Source organism: Nycticebus coucang, chromosome 5 (genome assembly GCF_027406575.1).
Source record: "Nycticebus coucang isolate mNycCou1 chromosome 5, mNycCou1.pri, whole genome shotgun sequence".
Classification (NCBI taxonomy): domain Eukaryota; kingdom Metazoa; phylum Chordata; class Mammalia; order Primates; family Lorisidae; genus Nycticebus; species Nycticebus coucang.
This window is the reverse complement of record NC_069784.1, coordinates 115,442,963-115,468,558: the sequence shown is the minus strand read 5'-3', so window position 1 is coordinate 115,468,558 and position 25,596 is coordinate 115,442,963. Positions and strand designations below refer to the sequence as shown.

The 25,596-nt window shown below is 39.4% G+C and overlaps 1 protein-coding gene across 4 annotated transcripts in view; it reads left to right on the top strand.

Annotated features, from left to right (window-relative positions):
• Window positions 1-25,596, top strand: part of NHSL1 (NHS like 1) — a 260,231-nt gene that overhangs the window by 6,818 nt on the left and 227,817 nt on the right. The window lies entirely within an intron of this gene.

The window sequence follows — 25,596 nt, the reverse complement described above, 5'->3', positions numbered from 1 at the left end:
ATCTGTAAATAGAGACTTTGATTAAAATAGTCTCTATGGACCTTTCCAATTTTGGCATTTTGTAATTCCACTGAGGGATTTGAAAAAAAATATTTATTTTTGCAAAATAAATTGGCAAATAAAAATTTCATATATTTACAGTGTACAACTGTGATGTTTTGATACAGAGATGTACATTGTGGAATGCCTAAATCAAACTAATAACCTACATATTACTTCACATACTTTTTTTTGTAGTGATAGCATTTAAAATCTACTTTGTAAGCAATTTTCAAGTATACAGTACATTGTTATTAAGTGTAGTCACCAAGTTGACCATTGATCTGTCAAACTTATTCCTCCTCTCTTAAAGAAATTTTGTATCCTTTGACCAACATGTCCCAAATACCCACTTCCTACAGCCCCTGGTAACCCCCATTCTACTTCTTTGAGTTGCTTTCAACAAAAATTGACTTTTGTTATTTGGTAATAGTGGCTCAGGTAAACTTGTAAGTATAACTTTCATCATTAATCCTTGTCTGATTCTTATGATGAGAGATTAAAAAAAGAAAACTTTGCATCTGAAATAATTCTTCATGACTCTTTTACTAATACTGCGTATAAACAGAGTGCATGGAACTTCATGTGTTGAGGGATTAGTCATTTTCCAAACAGATCAGGCAGGTACTTGTTTCAAATTTGTGTATGTTCTGCCCACGTGCATAGCTCCCTCCTCATCTTTAAAAAGTGCTAGTGTCATTGTGGAAAGACAATTGTGTTTAAATGCATTTGCCAAATGTTTGTATTGCTAAAAAAAAGGTTTTAGTTTTTGAAATATGAGAGTGTACCCTTTAAGTCAAAACATTAATGTGTTCTTTGACTCTTGGGTATTGGGAAAATAATAGCCTTCTTTAAAAATCTACCCTCATTTTAGGTTGAAATTATTTATCTAGCCATAAACTAGTTTCCACTATTAGATGAAACCTTAATATTAAAATGTCAGCTGTGTGAGTTGTTTTAGGATTCATATCGACAAATGACAATATTTAAATAACAAAAGGGAAATTTGAGTTTCTTAATATTTTGGGAAGAAAATTTAAAAACAGAAAAATAATGTAACGTTTTCCTATCGGTGTCATTTTAATATCTTTAAAAAAAAATCAAGTTTGAAGTATGAAATAAAATGGCTCACCCCTAACTAGGCCCCTAGTAACTTATTCAATGATTTGATTCGGTTTCTCCTCAAACTGGTTTATATCCTGGGATGTATTAATTCTGCAGGAACTGAAGTTTAAAATCACCAGATGGTGCTGATGGCCATTTTGCTTTCATGTGCTGGTGACATTGGTGGTCCGCACTTGTAACAATACACACACTGGAGCGACACTTTGGACAAAGGTGCTAAGAAGTATTTCAGATGAATATCTCAAAGAGGTATTTTGGAGGAGCTGGAGCTTCTGTCTTTGAATGACAGAGGAGGTCCCAGCCTTCAGCCCCTTTCCTTGTGGATAAAAGGTGTGTCAGTGGGAACCTTTGTCATTGCCAAATGAAGACTGTTTGGGGATACAGTAGCAAGGGCAGCAGCACAGTTCCAATTTCTGGCATCAGACCGTGTTTATGGCAATTTTGTTTTGCCTGATGACACTGTCAGTGAATGTCAGAGCATTTGCCAGATGCCAAACACTTTAACATGTATAGCAGCTCTATGAGGTGGATACTATTATTATTTCTCCCTGACAGATAATACCGCTAAGGCACAAATAATTTGCCCACCTTCACAACTGGAAGTAACAGAGCTGGGATTTGAACCAGACAGGGTTGTCTCCAGGGTGAGCCTGCCCAAACAACTTGTGGCACTTTCTTTGTATTATCTGATCTAATTATGACATTCCCATGCTCAGATGAGGGAAAACCATGCCAAAAAGACATGGCTTTCGGGATCAGCCTGGACCTCAGCTTTCCCTGAGCATCCTGGGACTCACAGCAACTGTTAGCACAATTCCTCAAATATCAGAGAGGAAGAAAGAAGAGGCAGTTGAGCTTTTCCCTTTTCCCTCTCTCTTTGTTTGAAACCTCTCAAACTACTAGCAGATGGCCAAGAAATTTGAGACGTACATCTTAAGTACCTCTTAGCACTGTGCCTGGCACATAGCTAACATTTATGTAACATTTGCTGCTGCTGTTTTGGTGACATCGAAGGCTGAGTTAGCCTCTGTGTGTATGTTTATGTTCCTGTGTCACCACAGATGGCCCAGTCCATGGGAGGTAATGCCATTGAAGCTTGGAAGATGAAAGCTGACCAAATCCAGACGAGAGAGTTGGTGTCAGAGATAGACATAAAACCAGAGAGTTCTGCACAGGGGTCTGAAAGTGTGAAGCTCCCGAGGGAATGTGTGAAGGGTTGCTGCTTTCTCTCTGCCTTGCAGGGATTGGGGCAGCCAGGCTTCCTTTAGGGACTTTATATGGATGTCCCCTTTCTTTCTCAGAGCCCTTTCGCCTCCTTGTTTCCTCCTATTGTGGGAACTGGAGAGCCACTCAGCTCCCACTTATTTTCCCAGCTGTGGGAGAGCTGTCACTTTTGCCTCATTTGGCTGGGGGTGGCTCTTTGAGCCTTCACTCAAACTTGACGGGATCAGCCTGGAACTCAGCTTTCCTTGGGCATCTTGAGACTCACGGCAACTGTTAGCACTACTTCATTCACGTCCGAGTTACCCACACTTTCTGAATCATTGGGTCCACTGGGGACTTGCTTACCAACATTCCCAGACTCCGCCCCTGGAGATGGTGAATCAGCATGGCTTGGGCGAGGCAGGGGAACAAGCCTCCCTAGCAAGTACCCCCAGGTGATTCTGATGAGTCAAGTTTTGGGAACACCAATCTATGTTGTGTGTTAGGAATCTTGGTCATTCTGGGTGGCAAGACATTTGTCCATTCACGAATAAGATTTTTTGAGGGTTATTCCGCTAGTGCTAAACTGTGAGGCTTACACAGGGACCCTCCTTCAGGTACCTGATCAGATACACTATAATTCAATAATAAGAAATAAAGCAAACCATTCTTTATAACATTTCTAGAAGAAAATCTGTGCTGAATTCCAAATTACCAATTAAAATTGGATTTTTAAAAGATACCTAATGTATAAGACCTGCCTATAAGTTTGTGGGACTCCCACACCTGTAAAATAACAATTTTAAAGATGCATAGCATATTTTGTCTAAAAATTATATATATATATATTTTTTTTTTCTTTTTTTTTTGAGACAGAGTTTCACTATGTTGCCCCTGGTAGACTGCCATGGCCTCACAGTTCACAGCAACCTCAAACTCTGGAGCTTAAGCGATTCTCTTGCCTCAGCTTCCCTAGTAGCTGGGACTACAAGTGCCTGCCACAGGGCCCAGCTATGTTTTTGTTGCAGTTGTCATATTGTTGTTTAGCTGGCCCAGGCCGGGTTCGAACCTCCCAGCCTCAGTGTATGTGGCCGGCGCCCTACCCACTGAGCTAAGGGCCCTGCCCTAAACATTATATTCTTTTTTTTTTTTTTTTAAATGAGTTGCAGTCTTTTTAAAATTATTTTTATTTATTTATTTATTTATTTTTGCAGTTTTTGGCCAGGGCTGGGTTTGAACCCGCCACCTCCGGCATATGGGGCCGGCGCCCTACCCCTTCGAGCCATAGGCGCTGCCCCCTAAACATTATATTCTAAAAAACAAATATAAATGCTCCTGTAGTAAGATTTTTCCCCCAGTGGAGTGGTGAAATTTTCTGTTAGTACTGCTTTACTCTCACTCCTCTGATTTGTTTCACAAGAAATTTTCACCCTTGTGGAAAAGCACTGTTTTACTTTGGAAAAACAGACAACCATTTCAGATTATTCTGCAAGGAAGTTCTTTATTACACTTTCTTCTACTTTTTTCCTCTTTAAGATTAAAATTTGATAAGTGTTATCAGTAATATTCAGAGGCCTGTGTAACTAGCTGATTTAAATGGCAATAACACATGATAAAATATGAGGGCTTTCTATGTGTCAATATTAGACATCTGATGAAATGTTCTGTGGACTCAAAAGACCATGATATTTTTTAAACAAAGGGAAATTGAATTAAGTAGTTCTGTGTTATGCATAATCAAGTACGCCTGATTATGCTGGCATCTGGGAACTACGGTGAGGTGCACGGCAGTTTCTGGGCTGATGGTCTGGGTGCTGGGATGACCATCTGAGCAAGGGCACTGGCCTACTCCTCAGAATTCTGCGGTTGTGCTCATTAGCTACCCGTAGGACTGCCTAACTGCATAGCTTGTGTTCTTACCTCTCCGTCACATGAGGGCTAAGGTCAGCGGCAAAATCACAATCAAATAATCTTAGCATACATTTTCCTTTAGTTTATTGAATAGGCAATACATTTACTTTGTTCTATATACATATACTTTGTTCTCTCTCTATAATATGTATATTATATATAGTATGTAAGTAAATACAGTAGAACTTCTGTAAATTGACCACCCAAGGAACTATAAGCAACTGGTCAACATATGGAGGTGGTCAACATAAGGAACTAGGCCCACTGTGCTGATTAGGTACATGTGGTGCATGTCCAGTGTGTGAAAATTAGGTCAATTGGGAGGTAGTCAAGTTAGGGAGGTGGTGACCCATGGAGACTCTACTGTGTATATATAAAAGACCATGTAGTGAAGGTTCTACTGTGTGTTTATAAAAGACCTTGTAGTGAAAAGTCTCAGTGCTATTTCAGGTCCTCATCTGCTACCACTGTCTTCATAACCACATTTATTAGATTCTTCATATTATTCCATGGTCCTTTTATACCAGCATAAACATATTGCATTTGTGTTATTTTCCCTCCATTTTCCATATACATGATTGATGGATGATCCTGTTACGCTTCTTCATTCATATATGTCATCCAAAGTATTGTTTTCATTATTGTTCCTTATGTCTTTTAGCCATTTTTTTATTTGTGAAATCCTGGGTACATTTTGTTGTTGTTGTTAAAGAAGACAGTTGATTTGGGAAAAAGGAGATTATTTAACAATGGAATAGATTGTTAAACTCTTTCTTTTTTTTTTTAATTGCTAATGCTTTGATTTTTTAGGAATAGTTTAAATATGAGCTTCCCAAGAGGTGATTAAGTTTTTCCTGTATTAAAAAAGGAAAAGGGAGGAGGGACTTCTGTTAAATGTCTGTAACGACATTAAGTTGAGTTTATTTAAAAGCAGGCATTTGCTGCCCTTTATCAGGATATCTGCATGCTGAATGTGAATTACTTCCTGAGTTGGGAGGAGGATGTTATATCTAGGACTGCGTTTGAATTTTAGTGTGGAATGTTTTACTCTGAGATGGCAACTTTATTTACTAAATAAATGCGTTTTGTCATGAGGTCTGCTTGGTATATTCAGTTTTCTGGGTTGATGATAACAGCCTCACTGCAGGGTACCAGGTGGTACTGTCCCATTGTAGAGCAACACTGACACACATTGGAATAAAACAACAGTGGTCGGTGGAGATGTTTTTCTCTAGTTGTTAACCTGCATGAGACCACAGATGTGTGCTGAATTAGTTCAGAAATGACTCATGAAAGCATTATTCATGAGTGTAGATTCAGAAACATAATCATTGAATTACATAGTCCACAGTGTTAAGTTTTATGTAAATAAAAGTACAATGAAAAGTTTTTAGTTTTACAAAATATGCTGTAAAATGTTTCTGATAATAAAATTCATATACTTTCATCCTAAATTGCAAACCTGTAAAGAACAGTGATATAAAGAAGAGAAAAATCATAACCTAGAAAGTATTACTCCTTTTCCTCTCTTTTTTGCTAATATAGCTGCATATTTGGATCTGTCTGTATTTAAGTATAGCAATCAATGGTATTTTAAACAGGACTGGGGTATTATTTTCTGAATATAGTTTTGTGTCCTGATTTTTTAAAACTTAAGAGAATTTCCACCATGTTATAAATATCCAGAGGCTGTTTTTCTCTTATTATTATTATTTTTTTTCAGAACTCAAAGGTACAGTTGTAAAGAGGCCACTTTAAATAGAGGAGGCATTGGGATGAATCTCTCTGACAATCTCTTTATTTTGCTTTGGCTCCCAAGTGAAGCCCTTTTGATGTTCTCAGGAGCCTGTGTGTTCACACTAGAATTACCAAACAGATAGAAGTTTGTTATTCTTGATCTTCCTAGGGTTTCTTTCCCATGGGTTTAGTTATTTGTGAACTTTAAATTGCACTCAAGATATAGCGTCTAGGAGGTGTGCTAAGTAGCTTGGAAGTCATCACCATCTTCTAGAACAATTAACCTATTTTATGTCTAAGATGGTTTGCCCACAAAGACAGTTTTCTGTATCTTTACGGCTAACACATCATTGAGTCAAAAATTAGTTGTCTCCTTTTTTCCTTATTGAGCAGTATGCCTATTGTACTAATAAGTTATTATGTTGCTTTTTTTCCTTTGGAGTTATGTTTCTCTTTCCCCCTGAAAAAGCAAATAATTTGTCTCTTTTCCCTTCCTCCTTCTCTAAAATGGCAATCAGACATCTGTCTCAACTTTTCTCACCTTGGTGGGTGCCTGCTTTTGGCAACATGTGGGATCTGGTTAGATTTCTCAACAAGATTTTAAACCAAAGGACGTTCAGCTATTTCTTACTGCAACTTTGGTTCTTGTTTTGTGGAAAGACAAGAAATAAGCTTGCATCTGCCTGATCTGCCTCTCTTATTCTAAATGTTGGATGGCTTAATTGAAAGATATATAGGCTATGGAACTCTGAGCTAATTCACTTATGGTAGAGGTGGCAGGGAATGAAGGTGCGAAATGGGATGGGAGAAATGTCTGTGTGCCTAAAACTAGTACCTTTTATATAATTTAAACATTGTTTGAAAATTGCAAATTCTGGGGTGGTGCCTGTGGTTCAGTGAGTAGGGCACCGGTCCCATATACCGAGGGTGGCGGGTTTGAACTCGGCCCTGGCCAAACTGCAATAAAAAAATAGCTGGGCATTGTGGCAGGCACCTGTAGACCCAGCTACTCAGGAGGCTGAGGCAAGAGGATCGCCTAAGCCCAAGAGCTGGAGGTTGCTGTGAGCTGTGACACCATGGCACTCTTACCAAGGGCAACAAAATGAGACTGTGTCTCTAAAAAGAAAAGAAAATCGCAAATTCTGATCAATAAAAATATTATCAACAATAATTTATATTAACACATATAGGAGAACATTTACAGGATACTTACTATGTGCCCATTTCATTAAATCCTCATACAAACTGCATATTGCCGTCTGCCTATTTTACTGATGATAAAATGGTGGCACAGAGAAGTAAAGTAATTTGCCCAAGGTCACACAGCTGGTAAGTCATAGAGACAAAATATGGCATGGGCGAGTTCTTACTGTCTCTGTAATGTGCTTAAACACATCATTTAAATAATTGTATGTTTTAATTTTTTTGTGAACTTTTAAGTTTGTTTGTTTGTTTATTTATTTATTTATTTGGGATAGTTGGTTTCACTCTTTGGTTAGAGTGCTGTGTCCTTAGCCTAGCTCACTGCAACCCTCAAACTCCTGGGCTGAAGTAATCCTGCTACCTCAGCCTCCCAAGTAGCTGGTACTGTAGGTGCCCTCCACTATGCCCAGCTGATTTTTCTATTTTTAGTAGAGACCGGGGGTGGGGATGGTGTGGTGGGTGCTCACTCTTGATCAGGCTAGTCTCAAATGCATGAGCCACAGTGCCCAGCCCCTTATTTATTTTAATATTACAAAATTTCTGGGCGGCGCCTGTGGCTCAAGGATTAGGCGCCAGCCCCATATACTGGAAGTGGCAGGTTCAAACCCAGCCCTGGCCAAAAACTGCAAAAAAAAAAAAAAAAAAAGAAACCAAAAAAATTTCTAAGGTTGGCTAGGGGTTAATGGATTTATTTTGTTCTTTTTTTTTTTTTGAGACAGAGTCTCAAGCTGTCACCCTGGGTAGAGTGCTGTGACATCATAGCTCACAGCAACCTCCAAATTCAGGCTCAAGTGATCCTCTTGCCTCCGTTTTTCTATTTTTAGTAGAGATAGGTTCTTGCTTTTTTGCTCAGGCTGGTCTCAAACTCATGAGCTCAAATAATCCACCCGTTTTGGCTTCCCAGAGTGCTAGGATTACAGGAGTGAGCCACTGTGCCCAGCCTGTTCTGGATATTTTAAATCATGGTGCCACTAACCCAGTGGCATGATCCATAAAGGTGAATTAATGGCCCATGTGGCAATGCTAGTATGAATCTATAGAGAATTAATGAAGTTTCCCTGGTTCTTTGAGCCACACTGATGAAAAGTCATCTAGTCTCTAAATACAAATTTTTGTTAGTGCTTCCCATCATTCTGGCCTCTTTTCCTTTGCCCAGACATTCGTGATCAGTATCAGAAGACATGTGATATAGGAATAAATTCAATTTCTGGTTTATTTTTATTTTGCGATGTGTTATTCAGGAAAAAATTTCTCCTCTTCCTTTTCCCCTCTTTCTATAAACTTGTTATATTTAAATGTTATGACCCTGTAATACGCTCTCCCACCTACACGTTGAAGAAATTGATTAGTTTTTTATTTGCTAATGCGTAGAGGATGAGAAGCAGCAGGTGAGACTAGCTGGCTGGTTGTTACCCCCTCTCCAGTTCTCTGCTCTCTTTACTTATTTATTTTTCATTTTTATTGTTTTTTTTTTTTTTTTTTAAGACAGAGTTACTATGTTGCCCTCCGTAGAGTGCTGTAGCATCACAGTTCACAGCAACCACAAACTCTTGGGCTTAAGCAATTCTCTTGCCTCAGCCTCCCAAGTAGCTGGGACTACAGGCGCCCGCCACCATGCCTGGCTATTTTTTGTTGCATTTGTCATTGTTGGTTAGCTGGCTGGGGCTGGGTTCGAACCCACAATCTTTGGTGTATGTGGCTGGTACCATAACCACTGTGCTATGGGTGCTGTCTGCTCTTAGTTTATTGATGGAAAATACCTTTAATGGTGTGGTGCTTGGTAGCACTACCAACCAAGAGAATGGGACCCATAGCCATTAACTTAAATCAATGGTTCTCAGAGTGTGGCTTCTGGATCAATAGCCTCAACATCTCCTGGGCCCCAGCCCAGACCTACTAAGTGTGAATCACTGGGGTGGGCTCAGCAGGCTTGGTGAAGAGCCCACCAGGTTATTGTACCAGGCACTGGAGTTTGAGTCTGAGCCAGAGAGTGAATCTGCTGAGAGACCCATGGCCTGTGCTGTGTTCCAGGCATGACTGGAGCTGCCAAAACTAAATCCCAAGGGGTTTCTTTAAAAAGCTTCTGCCTCTGGCCAAGGACGGTCTGGGCTTATAAACTAACACTTCATTACCATACAATAATGCGGGTCTTGCTTCAAGAGCCCGTGGGTGCTTTAGAGGCACACTTGGTACAGGCCTTCACTGTTGGGATTTAGTAACCTGGCCACTGGCCTGCTCATCGGACTGGGGGCTAAGGCGAGTCTCTCTGCTTTCCCTTTTCCCAGGAATGTTAAACAGTCCAGAGAGCAATGAGGTGTCTCAACACAGGGTAGGGACCTAATTTCTAAACAAAATCCCAAGAAGAGGGGATTATTCTTTCTAAATACTGATTACAACAATCTCCCATTTTGATATTTTCGAGAGAGTGCCTCTTAAAAAAGTGTTACTAGGAAAACTTGAGGTGGACATGGGAAATTTTACTGTGGATGGGACATAAACATTTGAAGAAACATGAGGAAGATTTACAAGTATGATCTTACTTGGGCAGTTTGTGTTCTTTCTGCTTGTAGTAGAATCCTGTTTTTCTTTACTTGGTATTATTCAGCTTATAATTTATTACTTTCCTAATTGTATAATCCATAAATTAGCTGTTAATATAGTATCATCCACGGTAATTTCAAGAGGTTAAAGATAAACTTTGATAAGAGACGGGATTTACTAGTTGTGTGACTTAATAACTTTCGGACCCTCTCTGTGCTTAAGTTTTCTTCTATGTAAACTGGGCATTATACTGATACCTGAAATGGTCGTTGTGCAGATAAAAAGGGATATAGAACAATGTCTGGTTTATCATAAACAAATTTTAGATCTTTTGAACTGGACCTTACTTTTTTTTTTGAGACAAAATCTCACTTTGTCATCCTTGGTAGAGTGTGTCACAGCTCACAGCAACCTCAAACTCTTGGGCTCAAGCTATCCTCTTGCCTCAGCCTCCCGAGTAGCTGGGACTATGGTGCCCACCACAATGCCAGGCTACTTTTAGAGATGGGGTCTTGCTCTTGCTCAGGCTGATCTCAAACCTGTGAGCTCAGGCAGTCTACTCACCTTGGCCTCCCAGGGTGCTGGGATTACAGGCGTGAGCCCCCACACCTGGCCAGGACCTTATTATTTTTTTAAATTACTTTTACTTTGGGTGGCGCCTGTGGCTCAAGGAGTAGGGCGCCGGTCCCATATACCGGAGGTGGCGGGTTCAAACCCAGCCCTGGCCAAAAACCACAAAAAAAAAAAAAAAAATTACTTTTACTTTTTTCTTTCGGAGTGTATTTTAAAATCTAATAAAGTTAAGATATTGGAATAAAGGATTGGACTTGATTATTTGATTGAACTTTAATAATGTAAAATTACCTAAAGAGGGTGCTTGTGTTCTGGTTAATTGTATTTTCTAGATAGATGATGGTTAGGTTTGATAATTGGGTTATTTCCAGGTTTTTGGATCTCTGTTTCAGATATCATGATAATTCAATTCTGAAGATGTAGAATATTGGATTAAATTTATTCAGCATGTTCTCTAAATATGGTGTTTTGATTATATCTCTAATGTGAGTTTATTATGATGTCATTTTCTCTTTTCAAATTGAGATCCTTTAAAATTCAGGTAGCGGTTTTGGTTTCTTGGGTTCCAATGAGTTGATTTTATTATATGCAGATAATCTCTAATTTAGAATGTTTCCAAAGCATGACCACGCAGAGGGGAGCCCCAGAAGCTTCTTCATCCTATAATATAGATTCCTAGATCTATTACCCGTTTATAGGGGTATAATCCTCATGTAAGAATTTTCTGTGAGAAAATGGATTATAAACGACAATTAGGATACCAAGGTGACTTTTTTCTGTCCCTCACACCTGCTTCGCTTAGCTGTGTGAGCTCAGTCACACCTGTAACATGAATGATTTGGGTCAGGCCTTCAGGTGCTGTTTGGGGCTGAGGTTGAGGGGAAGTTCTATGTCACTAAGGCAAGGTGTATGTGTGTGCTCTGGAGGCAGGGGATAGGGCAATTTCCAGAGTGCCTGGGTGTATGGGACTGAGAACTTTAGGCCTTATGCCCAGCAGTCTTGGCTGTGAGCATTCATTACACCTGGGAGCTCCAGGCCAGTTGAGGGAAAGTGAGCCTCCAGCAGCCTTCAGGTTCATTGGGAGGGGGAGGAGGAGACAGCTGGAAACTATACGCACAGCATTTACAAGGAAGGGGATGTGTGTAGTTAGCAGGGCTGCTGTTTGTAGAGCCTCTTTTAATTTTTTCCTAAGGGACTTTAAATGGATGAGGCCAGAATTTTATTTTATTTTATTTTATTTTTTTGAGACAGACTCTTACTTTGTCACCCTTGGTAGAGTGCCATAGTGTCACAGCTCACAGCAACCTCAAACTTTTGGGCTTATGTGATTCTTTTGCCTCAGCCTCCCAAGTAGCTGGGACTACAGGTGCCCAGCACAATACCTGGCTATTTTTGGAGACAAGGTCTCAATCTGACTCAAGCTGGTCTTGAACTCATGAGCTCAGGCAGTCTACTCACCTTGGTATCCAAGAGTGCTAGGATTACAGGCGTGAGCCACCTGCGCCTGGCCCTAAGAGGCCAGAAATTTTATGAGTTTTAAAAGCCCACTTAAAGTTTGTTTGTTTTACTAGTTCTGGTACTGGAAATGATTATTTTCATGTGTATGTAGTTTTATCCTTACCTTTACGCCCACACCTCATGGTCTATAGGTGAATATCTATAAACCCTTTTATCTACTGATAAAATACAAGAAAATATTCATTCCATTTTATATGGGCATCCATTTACATTTTATTTCTGTTCAAAGATTGTAGTGCCTGTATGTGTTTTAACAATGTGCAAAGCATTAAAGGTCCTTTCCACTTCTCTGCATTCTTTGTAAAAGGATCTGAATTGTTTGTAGAATCCTAAAAGCTTTTGGTAAAGTACATGTTTTTAAATCGTGTTGAGTGTGTAAGGAAAAGACAGACTTGAGCTTGTTAAAAATTATTCCTGTCAAGAGCCGTGTAGCTTCACACGTCAAACATGATTTGAAAATATTTTCCCCAAGTGGCTATGTCTTAACAATTTATGTTCCGGGGGGAGCTCCTTGGAAGGATTTAAATAATGAGAGGTCACATTTTTCTTTCAAGTCTGATTTCCAAAGTGAAAATGAACTTCTGTTTTTTAACTTAAACTTGAAAAAAAATTCAATGAAGAGCCTTTAGAACTGAGCGGTGATTGTGTTATGTGGAACTGGGCTTCCTTCATTTCAAGCCAGAAATGAAGCTTGACCGTTTTTTTTTCATAGCTATAAAAATGAAGAGAGAAAAGGAAGAGGAGGTAAAAGTGCTGAGTCTGGGAAACTGTTCTAATCACTTAAATCTTAGCTACGTAAATGTCTGTTTACATTAATGGGGAAGGACAAAATAAGAAGAGTCTTTTTTTTCTGGTTAAATATCCTCCTCCCACCCCCTGGATATCACTTTGCAAATTCCTCAGACTTATTGAAAACACATGAATAGCTAAAAATCAATATTTAACATAATTAGGAAATGTCATACAGTTTTTACAGTTAAATTCCAATTAAGTTATTGCCTTCTAAATTACTGGAATTCCAATCAGTTATTCATTCTTTCTCAGTATTTGAGCTAATGGAGAAGAGAGTTAGTTAATATGAATAATCTAGATACAAGTTTACTATCCTAAGTCTTCAAAAAGGGCTATATCTCACATTTTGATAGGCATAATGTATGTATGTATGTATGTATTTATTTATTTATTTTCAGTCTCAAGCTGTTGCCCTGGGTAGAGTACGCTGGCATCATAGCTCACAGCAACCTCCAACTCTTGGGCGTAAGTGATCCTCTTGCCTGGTTTTCTATTTTTAGTAGAGACGGGGGTCTGGCTTTTTGTTCAGGCTTGTCTCAAACCCTGAGCTCAGGCAATCCACCTGCCTTGGCCTCCCAGAGTGCTAGGGTTACGGGCGTGAGCCACCTTGCTGGCTCCGCTGAATGTACTTTAAATGGAGCCCTGAATATCTGTTTCAGAAATCATTGGTAAGTGTTCTGAATTACCTATTGTGTCTCTTTTGTGGAGATATTTTTCTTGTTCATTTCATGTTAGAACTAGACTGTATCCCTTCTCAGATGGCTTGTCAGATCTAGACCAAGCTGAAGTAGTCTTTTAATACACTGGGTTTTTTTTTTAATTTTCTTGGATTATAGGTAATAATTACATAATTCTGTTTTTAAGTCTTATTGAGTGGTGGGTAGTCAGAGCAGTAAATGTGAAGGCAAAAGAAAATTGTAAGGAGGAAGTAGTGATAGAATTTTTTTTCTTGACCCCCATAGTAATTATTGCAGCACCTTGAAATGTATTGTGTTCTCCTTAGATTCAAAGATGTAACTGCTGTGCAATCATTAAACTACCTTTTTTGACTTTTCCTCTAATAGCTGTAGAGATTCATGGTGAATAAATTTTCATTTCCTGCTATATACACTTTGGATGAACGAGCTGACTTCATGGCCTTGAATATGAGCTCATGTGAAAAACCTGTGGTTATGGGTAGTCATTAAACATCTTTAGCTGATTTTTAAGAAATTTACTTTCATATTGCTAAACATCATGCTTATATTGCTATTCCATGTTTTTTCAGTTTTTTTTGTTTTGTTTTGTTTTTGTAGAGACAGAGTCTCACTTTATGGCCCTCGGTAGAGTGCCGTGGCGTCACACAGCTCACAGCAACCTCCAACTCCTGGGCTTAAGCGATTCTCTTGCCTCAGCCTCCCGAGTAGCTGGGACCACAGGCGCCCGCCACAACGCCCGGCTATTTTTTGGTTGCAGTTCAACCGGGGCTGGGTTTGAACCTGCCACCCTCAGAATATGGGGCTGGCGCCTTACCAACTGAGCCACAGGCGCCGCCCGGTTTTTCAGTTTTAAGTATTGACTTTTCAAGATGCGGATTTAGTTCTTTTTCCTTCCCTCAATCCACCCCCGACATATACCTCCCATCATATACCTCACATCTCGCCTAGACACATACATTGCTTCGCTTAGTTCAGCATTCCACGTTTACTGCATTGTGACAGCGTACCCATGCAGAGCAGAGCCACATCATCAGTTTCTTCTCCTTTATTTTTTTTTATTATTTTTTTTCTTCTCCTTTATTATACACGTGTGACTTCTGTCTTTCCTGGTGTCAACAGTGACTCTTTATGGGGTATGTGTTTCTGTGTGTTTATTATTTCAACATCCAACTCTACCCAATCCGTATCTTCTTTTTACCTTAAGAATTCAGTCAATTTTATCTTTACGGAGACTTAATCCTGGAGTTTCTGATCTAATCTAATCCAGACTGATTTTTTTTTTCCCCTGTGGCTGGTGCTGGCTGTCTCTGTGATCTCCTTCACTGTCATCCTAGAGATTTCCTCCCTCTTTTGATTCCTGTCTCCCTTTAATGCCTTTTGGCTTACTTTTTATTTTGGTGAACCTGGTGGCTGGTAGCTTCCTAAAGAAAAATTAGTAGAGGGTATAGTTTTTGTATGTCTACCCTCTCCTTTGATTGATAGTTTTGCTGGGTAGAGCATTCTATTTTAAAGCATTCTTTATTCCTTTTATTTAGAAGACATCACTCTTTTAGATTTTTTAGTCTTTTAGTTTCCAGTGTTGGTGTTGAGAAGCTCAAGATGTTCTGATTCCTGAACCTTTGTGTGCAACTTTCTTTTCCTGGTTAAAAAAGCTTTTGAGATCAGCTCTTTAATGCCAGTGTTTTGAAATTTCACAGGGATAGCTCTTGGGTGTGTGTGTATGTATTTTAATTAATATTTGTTGGCTATTTGATGAGTTTTTTGAATCTCTTGAATCTAGAAACTTTTTCTTTAGTTCTGAAAAAAGTATTTTATTTAATTAATTTATTTTAAATTCTTCTTATACTTTCAGGTGTTAGATCTTCTGGACTGATCCTTAAACTTATCTTTTCTCTATGTGTTTCCACCTCATTGTCTTTCTTTTTGTTTTACTTCAGGGCCATTGCTTAATTCTTTCTTTTCCAATTCTTCTATGAGCTTTTCAGTTCTATCACGGTTTTCATTTGCAAGAGCTCTTGTTTTTTGTTCTGGGTATTCTTTTGTACAGGGTGGCCATAAAGTTCATGTGCAATTCAAATTGTATAACAAAATCATTCTTTTAGTTCATTGATGTACTTCTGAGAATAGTGAAGTTTTCAAGTTTTCTTTTTCTTTTTTTTATGAGACAGAGTCGCAAACTGTCACCCTCTGTAGAGTGTTGTGGCATCACAGCTCACAGCAGCCTCAAACTCTTGGGCTTAAGCGATTCACTTGCCTCAGCCTCCCAAGTAGCTGGGACTACAGGCGCTCACCACATTGCAGTTGGCACTGTTTTCTTAGCTGGCCTGGGCAAGGTTCAAACCTGCCAGCCTCGGTGTATGTGGCTGGTGTCCTACCCACTGAGCTACAGGTGCCGCCCGAGTTTTCTTTACCTCAATATTTCTTCCATGTTAGTGAGAATAAGAAAAGGATGTGAAAGGGAAGATAATGAGAACAAAGTAAAGATACATTCCCTGAGCAAGCAGTTAAAGAGTCTGGAATTCTTTTTGTTAGCTGTTCTGCATTTTGACTTAGGTGGAATTTGGTGAGTGAATGAAATTCTAGAAGCGAAGTGAAAACATTTGTGGTTGAAGAAACATTGACATTTTATCCTCCTTGTCTTTCCCCTTCTTTAGAGTAACGTCTCAAGTATTTTATGCATTGCCATTGAGTCTTGTCTAAGAGAGATTGTGTTGTGCTGAGTGATGGTTGTGCAGTCTTCTTTAATTTATTATATACAGCTCTACAGAAATTTCACTGACATAATTTTTGCATTGTCATCCTATGGCATAACATGAAAATCCAAAGTTTTGTGTAGAGAAGAGGGTCATTCTTAGTGCTGAAGTTTTCTGTTACTTCGGGCTGTCTTTTAACAATGCCCAAAGTTGCTCTATTAAAAAGAAAAAGTTCTTCCTTCCTTTTATTTCCTATTGACCAGTTAAAGAAAGAAATTTTTTTAAATTTCACTAAGAAAGACATTTTTGTACGGCAGAGTATACCTTTATTGTCCTAGAACAAATCTTTAACAAAAGAACTGATGTAAACTGCTGTTAGACTTTGAACTCTAAAACAACTCAGAAATAGGCGTTTTAAAATTCTACTTTGGTTTTTCTTGCTATGTTTGTGCTGTTAATTAAGTTTAGAAACGGGACTGAATGTTTCTTCATTCAGAGCCCCGGCTGGGATTGCAGTTCTAGTTCTTTGCAAGAATCTCCATATTAAAGGGATAGTAACTAACGGCAGTAATAACTACACCTGTCACGGGTCCACGGTGATCCCAGTGAACGCGGCTGTGGAGCCCTCATGACTGCAAATGGAAGGATGCAACTTGACATTAAAAAACTGACAAAATATTCTACCCATTTGGTGAAAGCCTTCTTTTTATAGTAGTGACATTGAGAGAGTATGCATTTAATCCAGCATTGCTGGTGTTGCTAAAACCATTGCTGAATTATGAAAACTTGAATCTGGAATCTGTTAGTACACTTATATTTTTGGTTTTTACTCATATTATTAACAGTTGTATGACTAAATTCCCATCGAAAAGATCCCCTTGCTATAGAGTTTTATTCTCCATATTCCCTGTTTTGGTGTCTGTCTTCACATTCTCTGTATCCTCCTCCTCCTCTTTATCCACACACATAGACACATTTCTCTCTTAAATGTTAGGCTTGGCGTCTGTGGCTCAAGAGGCTAAGGCGCCATCTCCATACACTAGAGCTGGCGGGTTTGAATCCAGCCCGGGCCTGCCAAACAACAATAACTACAACCAAAAAATAGCAGGGGATTGTGGCAGGCGCCTGTAGTCCCAGCTACTTGGGAGGCTGAGGCAGGAGAATCGCTTGAGCCCAGGAGTTGAAGGTTGCTGTGAGCTGTGATGCAATGGCACTCTACCCAGTGTGATAGCTTGAAGCTCTGTCTCAAAAAAAAAAAAAACCCAAAAAACAAAAAAAATTATGTAGGCAGTGCTTGTTGCTCAGTGGGTAGAGCGCCAGCCACATACACTGGGCAGTATGGGTTGGGCAGGTTCCAACCCAGCCCGGGGCCAGCTAAACAAGACAACTGCAACAACAACAAAAAAATAGCCGGGCGTTGTGGTGAGGCCTATAGTCCCAGCTACTTGGGAGGCTGAGACAAGAGAATCACTTAAGCCCAAGAGTTTGAGGTTGCTGTGAGCTGTGACGCTACAGTACTCTACCAAGGACAACAGCTTGAGTCTCTGCTTCAAAAAACAAAAGAAAAAATATATAAATAAATGTTCGGATCATATGATACCTAAATCATGACGCGAGGGTTTTTCTTTTCCTAATAGCATGCCTTGTACTTTTCCCTGTCTGTTCATAAAAGTTTACCATGTATTCTTTCATGGTGCCCTAGTTTCTCATGGTAGGAATGTCACAACTTGCTTGTCATCCTCCTATATAGATAGACATTTGGGTTTTCAGTTTTGATCTTCTCAGAGATGTTGCAGTGAACAGCCTGTACCCACCTTATTGTGTAGCATGGTCTTTTTTTTTTTTGAGACAGAGCCTCAAGCTGTTGCCCTGGGTAGAGCACTGTGGCATCATAGCTCACAGCAACCTCCAACTCCTGGGCTCAAGGGATTCTCCTGCCTCCACCACCCATGTAGCTGGGACTACGGGTGCCCGCCACAATGCCCGGGTATTTTTTTGTTTGCAGCCATTGTTGTTTGGTGGGCCCGGGCTGGATTTGAACCTGTCAGCTCAGCATGGTCTTTATAATATCTAGCATTACTATAAAGCTTTCCCTTGAGGATTGTGGATTTGATGATTGGGAGCAGCCTTCTCTTTATTGCCCTTGAGTAGAGCTATAAATCTTAGGGTCAGGCTCTTCAGGAATTCTAATTTTGAGAGTTTGCAGATTCATTGCTGGAATAAATGCCTCAAGATAATTAATTTAAAGGATGGCACTTACCTGGATGTGTTGTTTCCGGGGGAGTGGGGGGTTGCACATACCTGCGTGTGTTGTGTTTAATTTATCTCTTTATTTTATAATCAGACTATGGTAGATGTGACTTTGGGATTGTTATGATGGGTTATTTTTCTGAGCTTCTAGTTAAGTAAACATATTTTGATTCCTCATTAACTTTTCCCCCATGTTGTAGTTGGTGTTTTTGACTGGATTGACTATTCTCCAATTTGGCTAAGTCTACTTACTGTTACAAGGAAGTGGCATTTGAGCTAAGTAGTGAACTATTCTCTGATTTCTCCATCTCTGAACAGTCTTCTGTGCGTTCTCCTGGCACCTCGTACCTTACCATCTTCTCGGTTCTGTGGTGGTTCTTTCTTTCCTGGGTGTCCTTGTGGATTGGGTGCCTTCAGAGCTGGCATTGTCCTGTGGATCATGTCATTCTCAGTCGGACACAGTGCTTGTTAAATACATGACAGCAGACAGTAGTGGGTTAACTACAGAGGGAGCCTGGGCCTTAAACTGGGGAGGAACTTGATCACTGGGAAGAAAAGCTTATGCTTAAATCAGTGGGGGAAATAAAAAGTTTTGATTAGATGAGTAATAGGATTATAGCTTCAATTAGAAAGATTAAGTGTTAGTGATTTATAGGATGAAAACTGAGATCATTGGAAAACAAATCAGAATATGGTGAAAGTGGTCTGGCTTATTGTGTAGTGATAATGGAAAAAGAAAGGAGACAGGCCGGGCGTGGTGGCTCATACCTGTAATCCTAGCACTCTGGGAGGCCAAGGTGGGTGGATTGCTCTGAGCTCATGAGTTTGAGATCAGCTTAAGCAAGAGTAAGACCCCATCTCTAAAAATAGCCAGGGCTCCATGCCTGTAGCTCAAGCGGCTAAGATGCCAGCCACATATACCAGAACTGGTGGGTTCGAATCCAGCCCGGGCCTGCCAAACAACAATGACAACTACAACCAAAAAATAGCCAGGTGTTGTGGCGAGCACCTGTAGTCCTAGCTACTTGGGAGGCTGAGGCAAGAGAATCGCTTAAGCCCAGGAGTTGCAGGTTTCTGTGAGCTGTGACTTCACAGCACTCTAATGAGGGTGACAAAATGAGACTCTGTCTTTAAAAAAAAAGAAAGAAAGAAAGAAAGGAGATAATATTTTGGAACAGAATTTACCATAGTTGGCAACTGATTAGATTCAACAGTCATTCATTTATCAATTTATTTATTTATCTAGCTAACTTACTGAGTGACACTCTGAGCCTGGTGCGGTATTAAGCACTGGGGGTAAGCTGCAAAGGACAAGCATGAGTCAAAGGTGCTGAACAGGTCTGGAGAGTAGGTGACCTCTAGAGGGATGCCAGCTACAGAAATTGTAACGCCAGGAGAAAGGAACTGGTTTTGTTGGGCAATTTTTTTTAACTTTTAGACTCATTGACTGATGTTAAGCCGCCAGGGGTATTCAGCAGAATGTTGGCAATATGTGTTTTTTTAAAAACACATTTTGTTTTTAATCTGTATGGAGGTGATAATTGAAGCCACAGAAGTAAAACATGGCAAAGAATTAGACTGAGTCATTGAAAAGTGAAGTTGATCTGTGTTACAGCACGGCGCAGAATCAAAGAGTTGTTGGAAGTTACACAGGGACTGAGAAATGGACTCTGAATTTTGATGAGGGAAAAGGGAAGGTGGAAAATAGACAAAATGGATGAAAATGAAAGGCCAAAATATTCTCTGGGATCTAACATGGCCCAGGCAGTGTTAACTTTTTTTTTCTATTGTCGGTTTTGATGTTTCCAGAAATTGGTTTTATTTGATGTACCCAAGACTTAAGTTTCTCAATAAAGAAAAACGTCTCCATAAAAAAAAGAAAAGAAAATGAAAGGCCAAATAACTGCTAATTTTATTGCATCTTCCTCTTACTCCACTTTTCTTTCCTTCTCCTGTCCCTGTCCCCTCCCTTTGCCCTTCCCCCACCCCTCCATTAGACAAGGTCTCACTCTGTCACCATGCCTGGCTAATTTTAAATTTTTTGTAGTGATGGGATCTTGCTGTGTTTCAGGCTGGTCTTGAGCTCCTGGCTTCATGCCATCGTCCTGCATCAGCCTCTCAAAGTGCTAGGATTACAGGTATGAGCACCCAGCCTTACTCTGTATTTACTTATGACTTGACTTCTGTAATGGTTAATTTTTTGTGTCTAGTTACTCGTCTGTTGTGCCCAAATATTTGATTAAACATCAGTTTAGATGTTGCTGTGAAGGAATTTTTTTTTCTTTTTCAGATGTGTTTAACATTTAAATCAGTAGACTTTGAATGAAGCTTGAACTTATCCCCCAGCCCCCACCCTATAACCCCAGCAAGAGGAAATTCCTCCTTCTGATTTGAGCTGCAACATTGGCTCCTTCACTGGGTCCCCAGCCTGGTGGCCTGCTCTGCGGATTTTGGACTTGCCAGCTCCCATGATTGCACGAGTCAATTTAAAAAATAAACTTGTGGCCGGGCGTGCCGGGCGTGGTGGCTCACGCCTGTAGTCCCAGCGCTGTGGGAGGCTGAGGCGGGTGGATTGCCTGAGCTCAGAGGTTCAAAACCCATATGAGCAGCAGTCAGCCAGAGTAAGACCCCATCTCTACCAACAACATCAAAAACAGCCAGCACCACAGGAGAAAGAAGAAAATCAACCAAAAAGGAGTACTTCAAACAAACATGAACAAGCACACTGAAATTAAAAATAAAAAAAAAAAATTTAAAAAATAAACTTGTGTATTTCTAGATAGATAGATCTATTGATAGATCCATAAATAAAGATATGTCTATCTATATTTATAAAGATAGGTACATCCTACTGTTCTGTTTGTCTGGAGGACCCTGACTAATATAGATTTCCACGTAACTAGACTCCAAGTTGTAATTTAGTTTAGTGAGCTTGTTCTTTACCATTTAGCTCCATATCTGATCCCTTGAGTTGCTGGACAGACAATTCTCCTCTTTCCAGGTAGTTATTCAAGTCTGTTGTACCTGACTTATGCTACTATATTATTGTAATTGTTGGCATGCGTGCCTATTTCCCTAACCTAATCTCTGAGCTTTCTGCAAACTAGCATCTGCTCCTACTAGCTCGGGTAACTAGGGTACCTAGCCTACTAGGCATGTAAGAATTTGTTGATATGTATCTATTGAGTAAAAGAGTTTAGCTCTGACCTGACTGTTATGTATAAAACTAGGAAAGAAAGAAAAAGGAGAATCAGTAACATGGAAAGTATGACCAAAAAGCTCCAGGAGAGCTTGGCAAACACATTGTCAGCATCTTCTGGAGCTTGGCTGTGATGGCAGGTGTGACATGTCTTGTGATGATTGGGAACATCATGGTGACCATTATCTAATCAGCATTTGTTTGTTTTTCAAATACGTATTTCAAAATTCCAAAATTTTGTTAAATATTTTTTCTGATGTGACTTCACCCAGTGATGGCCAGATAAAGCCAGACTTTAAAATATTTCATAGAGACATTTTCAAGAAACCACAGAAACATTAAGAAGGAAAAAGAAATGCATGTAACCTCATTACTCATGGGTAACTATGAACATTTTTTGAGTAGCTCTTTCTATAATTTTTAAGATATGCAAACATATATAGTGATAACATATCATATTATTTTTTGTTACTTTCTTTTTTCAAATAAATGTCATAAAATCTTTTGCTCTTATTAGCTATACACTGTTTATAATACCTGTATAGCATTCACCACAGGGAAATAAATATATATTATTTAATGAATCCACTTATTATTGGACATTAAATCTGTTTCTCTTTTTTTTTGCTATTCTAAACATGGGCACGGTGAACATATTTGCACACATATCTTTGTGTATTTCACTATTACTTTCTGAAAATGAATTGTTAAAAGTAAAATTTCTGGGTAGCAGGTAACCGATTCTTTTAAAGGACGATTTTGGTGTATGTTACCTAAATGTCCTCCAGAAATGTTCTACAAATATATGTTAATTCCAGTGGCATATGAGAATTGAAATGTGTTCTTAAAACAGGTATAAGTACATGACCTGCTTTGTTTTCTCTTCTAAGACAGGTTGCTTTTTCTTAAATCTCGAATATTTTGCATAAGATCTTGTTTAACCTGTTAAGCCTATTAGTGATTCTACCAGGATAAATTAATTGTCATCATATATCCATGCTTGTTTGAACAAAATACTCAAGCATCTAAAATATGAGTAGCTAGTCTTGCAGCATTCATGAGTGACTCACTTGTTTGTTTCAGATGAGAAAACAAGGGAGGAGGCAAGTCAAATGACTATGAATCTTCTTTAAAGGAGCTATAGTGTGGCGTGGAAGACCAAAGGACTGGCTTCAGTCCCAGCCTCTGGGGGATACAGTGAGCACATTCAATCATGGTATATTTATTGTCGTAAAATTCCAAACTAGTAAGAAGGGATACAACCATCAGTTAAAAATAATGGTTTTCCAAGAACCAGGGTCATAACATTTCAGTTTGTACCTTACTGTGTCTTTGAGAAGAAGTATTTAAAGAATAATATTGTAACCTCAGTTGAGGTTTTTCCCTTGGATTACAATTAAACTACATTTGTAATGTTACATATATAATGGTAATCTGGGAATCTTTTAGAATGGTAAGGAATCTAGGAAAGCTGTGGTGCCGATTCTTTATTGTTTGTTATTTATAAAGATAAATTTATTTAACGTAAGATCTTTTTTATTTTGAAAAGCAGTCTTATGCTAGAAATAATTTGTTTCTAACTGAAATTATTCAAGATTCTTTTTCCTACCTTGATTATCACTTCATTCTCTATTTAGCACCAGGCATTGTTAAAACTTTACATTTCTAGCTAGAAAATGAAGACATGTTTTAACAGAATCAGGCTTGGTGTTTCTTATGTCTGTTTAAATGTAGTTAGCAAATGTAATAAAAGGCAAATTTGTAATACGGCAAATGAGATCTGAATCTTCTCATGTCCCGCAACTATTATTTTGATTAAACTTTATTAAATTAGTATTGGAATTTTGAAAATATATGGATAATTTAAAATAGTTCTCATGATGCTTATAAGTTAAGGGCCATGGGGAATGGAATAAATCTTGCTTTCCGTGTCTTTGGTCAGAGTTTTATATTTTTCTTACCCTGATTTCAAGGGAAGAATACTTTTATTATAAAAATGTTTCTGTACAATGAAATCTGTGAGTTTGATTCCTTAAATATTCAAATTGAAGTACACATGCTGATTGAAATTTTCTGTGCTCAGACTTAAGTTTTAGATTACTGGCTCGGTGCCTGTAGCTCAGTGGCTAGGGTGCCAGCCACATCCATCTGAGCTGGCAGGTTCGAATCCAGCCCCGGCCCGCCAAACAACAATGACAACTACAAGCAAAAAATAGCCGGGCGTCGTGGCGGGCGCCTGTAGTCCCAGCTACGGGGGAGGCTGAGGCAAGAGAATTGTTTAAGCCTAAGAGTTTGAGGTTGCTGTGAGCTGTGACGCCACAACACTCTACCGAGGGCAACAAAGTGAAACTCTGTCTCAAAAAAAGAAATTTTAGATTATTGCCATCTTAGATGTTCCAATGCAAGTTAATTAAGAGGTAGAGCATCAAAAATGCATAAATGACTTAAAAGCAACACTGATACTAGGAATGCTACTGCAGAAAGGGAATTATATAAGTATGTGCCCTACTGCTATTAGGAGTTAAAACTGCTAGGTTTATACCACTGGGAGTCTTGGCTTTTCAGTTGTACAAGCCTTCTATAGAGCTACAGTGTTTTGAATCAGTCAAGGAGTCAGGACGTTGTACAAATGTTTTAGAAAGGATGTGGTGAGAAAAAGAACTCACCCTCCTTTAATGAGCTCATTATGTTAGTTGTCTTAAATTATATTCAGTTAATTTAATAAGTCAAAATATTACGAGGTATTTTTACCACTTCGTATTTTTATTGCTCTAGTGCTCTCCAGTCCCCAAGGAGTTGTTAAGTGACACAGCATCATTCTCTTAACTCCAGATGCATCACTTGGTGGGAGATGACAATATTGACAAAGGCTTAAAAACAAAAACAAACAAAAAACCAAAGGCTCACCTTTGGTTGCGAAGAAATATTACTTCTTCTTCACAACTAAATGTCTTAAATTTGTTTGTACTTTCACTAGGAATAGCCCAGGGAAGTATGAAGGTGGCAAAGAATCACAGTTACTATCTCAAGCACGTTATGCACAACTTCTTCCTGTTCTCTTGCCCCTTGTCAGTGTGTATAAATGTTGAGGATGTGTTCCAGCCCTGTCTTGGTGTGAGTACAGGTCAGTACCGGGCTGTAGACATAATAGGTATGGGAAAACAACTGTAAATTTAAAAGTGACTTTTCAAACCCCTCTTCCTTCCTGCTAGCTCCCAGAAATTGCTTTCATCATTAGAGTGGATTCTGTTAAATTAATTTAAAATTCTTTCTTTTTCTCTCTCTCTCTCTTTTTTTTTTTTTTTGTAGAGACAGAGTCTCACTGTACCGCCCTTGGGTAGAGTGCCGTGGCGTCACACGGCTCACAGCAACCTCTAACTCTTGGGCTTACGCGATTCTCTTCCCTCAGCCTCCCGAGCAGCTGGGACTACAGGAGCCCGCCACAACACCCGGCAATTTTTTTTTGTCGTAGTTTGGCCGGGGCTGGGTTTGAACCCGCCACACTCGGCATATGGGGCCGGCGCCCTACTCAACTGAGCCACAGGCGCTGCCCTCTCTCTCTCTTTTATTGAAACAGAGTCTCACCCCTGGTTGGTAGAGTGCTAAGGTGTCATAGCTCACAGCAACCTCAAACTCTTGGGCTCAAGTGATTCTCTTGCCTCAGCTTCCCTAATAGCTGGGACTACAGGCGCCCACCACAAGGCCCAGCTATTTTCTTTTTGTTTGTTTGTTTTGTCTTGTTTTGCAGGCCTGGGCCAGGTTGGAACCCACCAGCCCCAGAGCATGTGGCTGGCGCCCTAACCACTGAGTACAGGTACCTAACCTAATTTAAAATTCTTTTAATCCCATTTTCAAATGAGAGGGATTTGGACTGTCTCATTTATTCACCCTGCAATGCCACTACTAGATCCATATCCAAATGAGATGAGATCATTGTCTCAGGGAGATATCTGCAGTCCTGTGTTCTTCGGTACAGCATTATTATTACATAATAATATTTATTACTATAAATAATAAGAGCTACAATAGAGAAACAACCCAAGTGTCAGTGGATATGTGGATAAAGAAAATGTCGTGTAGATAGATGATGGAATATTACTCTGATAATTTGGTT